A 7,194-nucleotide genomic window follows, 5' to 3' on the forward strand; every position below is an offset into this window, starting at 1 on the left:
CAAGTGTGCATGCCCTAATCTTCTATGCCAAGTCCATGAGTTATTATCCATAGACGAAAGATATTTTACATTTTGTGATGTGAGTTCCTCTAATGCAAGAGTGTAAACATTATTATTTCTAGTGGTAATGAAATTAACTGTGTCATTGTGTATGCCTTTTACAATGCATTTATCATTTCTAAATGTGACATCATTTCCAACATCACAAAGTTGACTAATGCTAAGTAAATTCATAGCCAAACCATCAGCAAGCAAAACATTAGATATAGTGATGTCTTTAAAAGTAATTGTACCTTCACCGATAGTTTTACCTTTCTTGTCGTCGCCGAAGGTGACTTTACCTTGATTCCCCATGGTAATGGATGAAAACTTGGATGGGTCTCCGGTCATGTGTCTCGAGCACCCACTATCCAAGTACCATTTGTCGGTTGTGATACTTCCTTTCACACAGATCTACAATGACAAGGTTCATTTTCTATACTTAGGTACCCAAGTTCTTTAGGGTCCTTCCATGTTAGTATCATACAACTCATATTTTCTTACCCAAACATATTTTACATTTACTTGCCTTTTTACTTTGCAAGCAAAATTGTTATGTCCAATTTTTCCACAGTAATGACACATGGGAACAAAAGAGTTAGTCTTTGTATTAGATCTTGAGTTTCTCTTTTCTTTATACGGTTGGACAAACTTATTCTTGTAAGATTCCTTCTTCCTTGCTTGACTCGCTTACTGATTAGCAACTGAGACCGTCCCAAGTTGCACCGAAGCTTTCGTTCTTTTCTTTCTTCTTTCTTCTTGAATTGTCCTCTTGTTTGATTAATGGGACAATGGGGTCAGATGTGTCCGACTTTCTTGCATCGATAACATCTTCAAGAATCATCTCCCTTTCCATCTTTCTCTCTCCATTAAGGATGATCCTTCTTGAAGCCTCATTTCTTTCTCCTTGAGAAATGGCGAAACTTCTTTGTGATGAGAGCTAGTCCCTCTCCCAGGTTTTGAAAATTTTCTCCTTCACTTTTGCTATCACTCTCCGTATTTGCCTTGAAGGCAACTCCTTTCTTCTTAGGATCATCTTTGTGACCTTGTTGATCGGCTCTCTTTTTCATCTTCATCTCGTGGGTGATAAGAGACCCAACGAGCTCTTCTAAAAGAATAGTATCAAGATTCTTTGATTCTTCAATAGAGGTGATCTTTGGATCCCAATAGGCGGGAAGTGATCGAAGTAATTTGTTCACAATTTCTTCATTTGTGTAGGTCTTCCCTAGTCCTTCCATCTCATTCAAAATGTTAGTGAACCGAGTATACATATTGGATATAGATTCATCATTTTTCATTTTAAAAGCTTCAAAATCACTAACCAAAAGATTTATTTTGGTCTTTTTAACTTGAGTGGTTCCCTCGTGAGTAGTTTCGAGGGTGGTCCAAATATCTTTGGTTGTTTTGCAAGTAGAGACACGGTTAAATTCCTTGGGAGACAAAGCACAAAAAAATGTATTTACACCTTTGGAGTTTAAGCGGCTCTCTTCTTTGAGCGTCCTCCACTCACTTCTTTCGGTTGTGGGTAAAATATATCCATCTTCTACAACTTCCCACATATCATAATCATGTGATTGAAGGAAGAAGGTCATTCTAGTTTTCCAATAACCATAGTTAGTTCCATTAAAATAGGGGGGTCTTGTCACGGATTGTCCTTCGACATTTCCGGAAACGGTTGCCATGATCTTTGACTCTTGTAAGATTTTGAGAATTCAAAATCCTATTTTAAGAGTCCAAAGCTCTGATACCAAGTGAAAATGAGCTAGGCAACCTAAGAGGGGAGGTGAATTAGGTTTATAAAAATTGTGGTTTAGAAAACCCTTATTTTAAAACTCTTTTCTTCTTGATTTATAAAGCTATTATCGAAGCAAGTATCTATAAAGTAGAAAGGTTAGAATGTTACCAATGTGACTGCGATAAGGTAATGAGAAAGAGAGTAGAAGGCACACTACAAGTACACAGAGATCTATAGTGGTTCGGTCCACAAAAAAAACCTACTCCACTTTTCTTGAAGTCGCACTCAAGGTTGTCCACTATTCGAAGACCACACAACGCCTGGCTTCAAGGCTCCTTACAAATACGAGTCTTTAAACTCACCGAGTCTTTAAACTCACCATGGGTAACAACCCTTCTCTTACAACGGTAGATGAAAGAATTAAAAGCTCTCAAGCCTCTTCAATAGGCATATACAAATGTAGAAGCTCAATAAACACTCTTGCTTGTCACTCAATAACAACAACCCTAAAAAGATCTCTCTTGGAGGATTAAATGTAATGGCACTCTAGAGAAATCAATAAAAAATGAATCTCACATTCAAGTAGAAGATTAGAGTAGGTGGCAATTATTTTTCTTTGGAAGAAGGTAGCTAGGGTTTTGATTATAAGAGTTTTTTTTTTTTTTTAGGGTTTTTCAAAAAGTGTTTAAATAGCCGTTTGAAATTAAGACGCGCGCCAAAGTCCATTCACGGACGTCCGCAGGATCCCGGACAACCGCCGTTTTCTCGATAATTTTTATCTACCACATCAGGAGACAGATGGACGTCCGCCATTTTCCCGGACGACCGCCATTTCCTCAGTTATTTGCTTTGAAAATTTTATGTGCAGACAGACGTCCGCCAATATCCCAGACGTCCGCAATTTCCTCAGTTATTTTTCATAAACACTTGGGGACAGACGGACGTCCGTAAATCCCTTAGTTATCCAAATTTGAAAAATCAAAGTTCAGATGGACGTCCGCCATAGTCCCGGACGTCCATAATTCCTCTGGATGTTTTAACTTGTGTTTTCTGAGAAAATTTACTACGGACTTGAATCAACTAAAGGGAGTGTGATTCTTATACATGTCTAATGTTAGTTTTAGGACTCCTTAAGTGCCAAAAACACAATCAATAAAGAGAGAGCATACAATCTAATATTTCAAGAGCGGATTCTCTTCTGGGTTGCTTGATTCTTCAATCTTCTTGTTGGATTCAATCAGTTTATCTTGGATCTTCAATTTGTGGTAACTTTAGTTTCGAAGATCACTTGTAATAACCACAATATCTTGCTTCAATTTCTCGCTAGCTTTCTTGAATAGAACGTGTTCAACTCATATATAAGCAACTTGCAATGTTCAATCAATATGGGTTTGGGTTCAACCAAAACAAGAGTGATCAATACCCATTCGGCTTACAACATGTTCTTTGACCTGAAGGGTAATATTGGTCACTGTAGGCACCCCCATTTTGTTACCCTTTGAAAAGCAAGAGATTCATAAGTTTCATCGAGTCTTAAGTCGGTCTTCTGCATTAGATTAGGTATTCTTGCGTTTTTACGGAATTTTGAAGTTAGTTCGCAACCTTAAAAGTCTCTAGGGGTTCCGTTGGCCTCTGGAAGATAAAAATTCAAGTTTTCGATCAAGTAGGAGAACCTGCTATTTTTGAAATTTCTCCGGGTTTTCCTCATTTTTCATCGATTCTTGCACTATAGGGGTATTTTGGTCATTTCCAATGTGCCCCATTTGACCCCCGAGTTGTGTCTTAGAAATCTTGAGTGATTTCACGCAGTTTGGAAAACCTGCTAAATTTAGAACTTCTCAAGGGTTTCACTTGATTTGGAAATCTTATGTGTCGAGAGCATTTTGGGCATTTTCAAGGGATTCCAAGTGATCATGTTTGCTATCACCCACAAAAAGAAGCAAACTTAAAAACTTTTTATTTTTTAGGTTTGACCATGAAGACTTTCTATTTTTAACTTTCCCCTTTGGGGGCAATCCAATTTAAGGTCATTTTAGTCGCCTTTGGGTGCGTAATGATCAAACAGGGGCATTTTGGTCCAAAAAATTATTTTTTCTAAAGGGGATGGTTTGATCATATGTCGAGGGTGCACCATAAATGTCATATGGGTTGGGTTAATCAATAAAAGTTTTGAATTTAAATGATTTTATTGAATTTTCATTGAAAAAAATCCAAAATACATGTCACAAGGCCCATTGGGCTAAAGCCCACAAGGTGGGGGTCCATGTGGGTCGGCAGCATAAGTGGGTACCCCACATGGGGAGGCCAAATGTAAAAACGTCCAACATGGGATGAGGTGGTTGGTGACATCATATTTGTTTTGAAAAATTAACAAAGAAAGGAAGAGTTATAATTAGAAAGGGCTAGTATGGTCAGTTTAATAAAATTATCATAACTTTTTACTTTCTCCTCCAAAAACTTTGTGTTTATACTTATTTCGAACGTCTCGAAAATATCTACAACTTTTTAGTTTACGAATTTTTCAGAATCAGCCTCTAAATAGGTCCAAAATGAGCTCAAACGTTCGGCAGCCCTCTTTGAACGAAAATCATTCGTAAAAGCTAGTTTCCTATGTGAGAAGACTTCTAGATTGATCTTGAAGGATCTCTATTGTGTAATTTAGCATTGCTTAGCATGCAAGAAATAAGGTTCAGAAATAAGTTCAATATGAAAATCAAAGAATGAGAAAGTCAAAACACAAATTCGAAACAAGCCAAAAAAAGAGAGCTCACATTGGAAACTTCCAAATTCACTCAAACCTAGCCTTGTGCCTATAAAAAGAAACCAACGCAAGGCTTTTCTCTGCTTGAAATTCATCCAACCTGCTGTCCTACTGAAAAATTCGTCCCACCCTTCTCTCTCCCAAGGAAATTTGTTTCCCCTTTGTAAGTGCTTTGCTTCTTCTTCTTCAAGTGTTCTACACAAAGTGCTTTCATATATTCAACATATTCAACATATTGGAGGTTATATTATTATTATTCTTCGGGGTTTTCTTTTGCGATAAAAATGGTAAGTCAAAGCGTATATCTAAGGAATGAGAAGTAACCAACATCTGACCTGATCTCCATTGAATTTTTCAGAATTTTTAGTTAATGTTAGATATCTCTTATGATTTTCTATGCCAAATCAAGCATGCCATATTAAATCTGAAAACAATAGCAAATCACAGTAAATAATTCTGAAAATATTTTATTGAGATTCACCACAGGAATGACATGTTCTCACAAATTTTTAATTAATTCGGACCATGCTTGTTATGTGTTTCTTTGTAATGTTATTAGCCTAATTTGAATATTTAAAAATAAAAAAATGATAGTAAATAATCTTAAAAATTCATGAAAATTTTACAGTAACATTCTTTAGTCAAGAAAAAGCTACTGTAAATTTTTTAACTTATTTAGATTAGATTTAATATAAATTGCTATGTAAATCTATAATCTGGACAGATATATTCGAAATCAAAAATTGATAGTATATCATCTTGAAAATTCGTACAAATTGTAAAGTAACATTCTTTGGTCAAGAAAAAGCTACTGTAAAAATTTGAAATCATTTAGATTAGATTTCCTATAAGTTACTGTGTAAATCTATAATCTGGATAGTATTCTTCAAAATTGGACAATTGATAGTAAATCATCTTGACAATTCATAAAAATTGTACAGTGACTTTCTCTGGTTAAGAGAAAGCTACTGTAAAAATTTAAGCTTATTTAGATTAGATTTACAATAGGTTGCCTTGAAAATCTATAATCTGGTCTGAAATCTTTAAAATCCTTAAGAAAATTGAAATTAATTCAAATTCTCATAAATTTAAAAAAAAAATTCTAATTCTCTATCATGTATTTAATCTTTAAACTATCGAAACAGAAACCTTACGAATCATTGATTTTCTTTCCAAATTTGCTATACCATGATAGTTTAACCGCCAAGATCACATTCATAATCGTATTCCAATTGCAATTGATCCTTGATAATTTGGGTATTTGAATTATAGTATTGAAATTACAAGGGTGGTCCCTAGTACGGCAACTATGAGGAGTGAAAATTAATTAGGTTTCTAACAAGTTTTAATCTTTTGAAAACTCAAACCTAAAATGGAAATTAAGAGATCAAAATGAAATTCAAGCACACAAGTTAAATCTAGAGGTGCAATGCAAAATAAAGAGCTAGAGTTCAAGAGAGAGTGCACCCGAGATTTAAAGTGGTTCGATCCTCAAAACGCGAGGCCTACTCCACTCCACTAACAAAGACCTGTTGATGGCTTCACTAAGTGATCTTCTTAACTTCGGCGAAGATCGGTGCCGATTACAAATTACGATTACCTTTAACCTTGGTGGCAATCTTCACCACGAAGAGTGGGCTACGCTTCTCCGAACACTCGCCCGAATACAATTTCTTGAATAAGAAAAAAAGAACAAAAATCCCTCACAAGGGTTTACAACTTTGTAGAAGATGTACAAATATAGCCTAAAGATCCAAATCCTAATCTTAGAGGATGAGAGGCATAAAGAGTATTAGGATTGATTGTCTTGAAGTTTAGAATGCCCATATATATAGAAAAACCAAAATATGACCGTTCAATGGCATTGTGGTAATTCCAGCAAAATTCCCAACGGCTCAAAATATGACCGTTATAGTGTTCTCGGAGTTCCGAGAAAAAATCTCGGAGTTCCGGGAATACAAACAGAAGATGAAAAAAATAGTCTACCTGTCCATTTCTCGGAGTTCCGAGAATTTCTCTCGGAGTTCCGAGAAGCCTATGAAGAGCAGATTTTCACTTCATGTTTTTAGGCTTCTAACTTAACACCAAGTTGGGATTGCTATGAGGGTTCCAAGGTGTTGGAATTCCACAAAGACAATCACTTATATATTTAGGGTGTGTGTTTATTTATTATGCCTCTAAAATCTAAAACTAAGATTGGATCTTTTATACAATCTAATATCACTTGATCTTTAATGGATTCTTCAAGTCTTCATTTGTCTTGGACATCGATGTCTTTGGCCTTCATGATATGGTCCAATGAGATCTTCTTGGCTTCAATCCAAGCAATGTTGTCTTAGCACCAATGTGATCTACAACTTAGACAATCAAACACATTAGTGTTCATAAATCACTTGTGTATTGGAATCATCAAAATAAGATGGGAATGCCAAGGTGAAAACCATTGGGCTTACAAGTATGTTGTTGGATCCGAGGTTGTAGTCCACAGAAATCCTAAGAACCATACCAGGCAACAATATACTATAACTTATGTGCTAAATTGTGGACGTTGAGAGCGCACGATTCCCTTTCATGAATGCGATCTAAGTATGAAATTTGTCAAGCCCTAGAGCCTTTGATATTCCTTAGTGTTAGGAATTAAAAATCTTTGAAAATTTCA

The sequence above is a fragment of the Tasmannia lanceolata genome, unplaced genomic scaffold (genome assembly GCF_043159265.1).
Source record: "Tasmannia lanceolata isolate RefF3 unplaced genomic scaffold, GAP_Taslan_0.1 ptg000024l, whole genome shotgun sequence".
Classification (NCBI taxonomy): domain Eukaryota; kingdom Viridiplantae; phylum Streptophyta; class Magnoliopsida; order Canellales; family Winteraceae; genus Tasmannia; species Tasmannia lanceolata.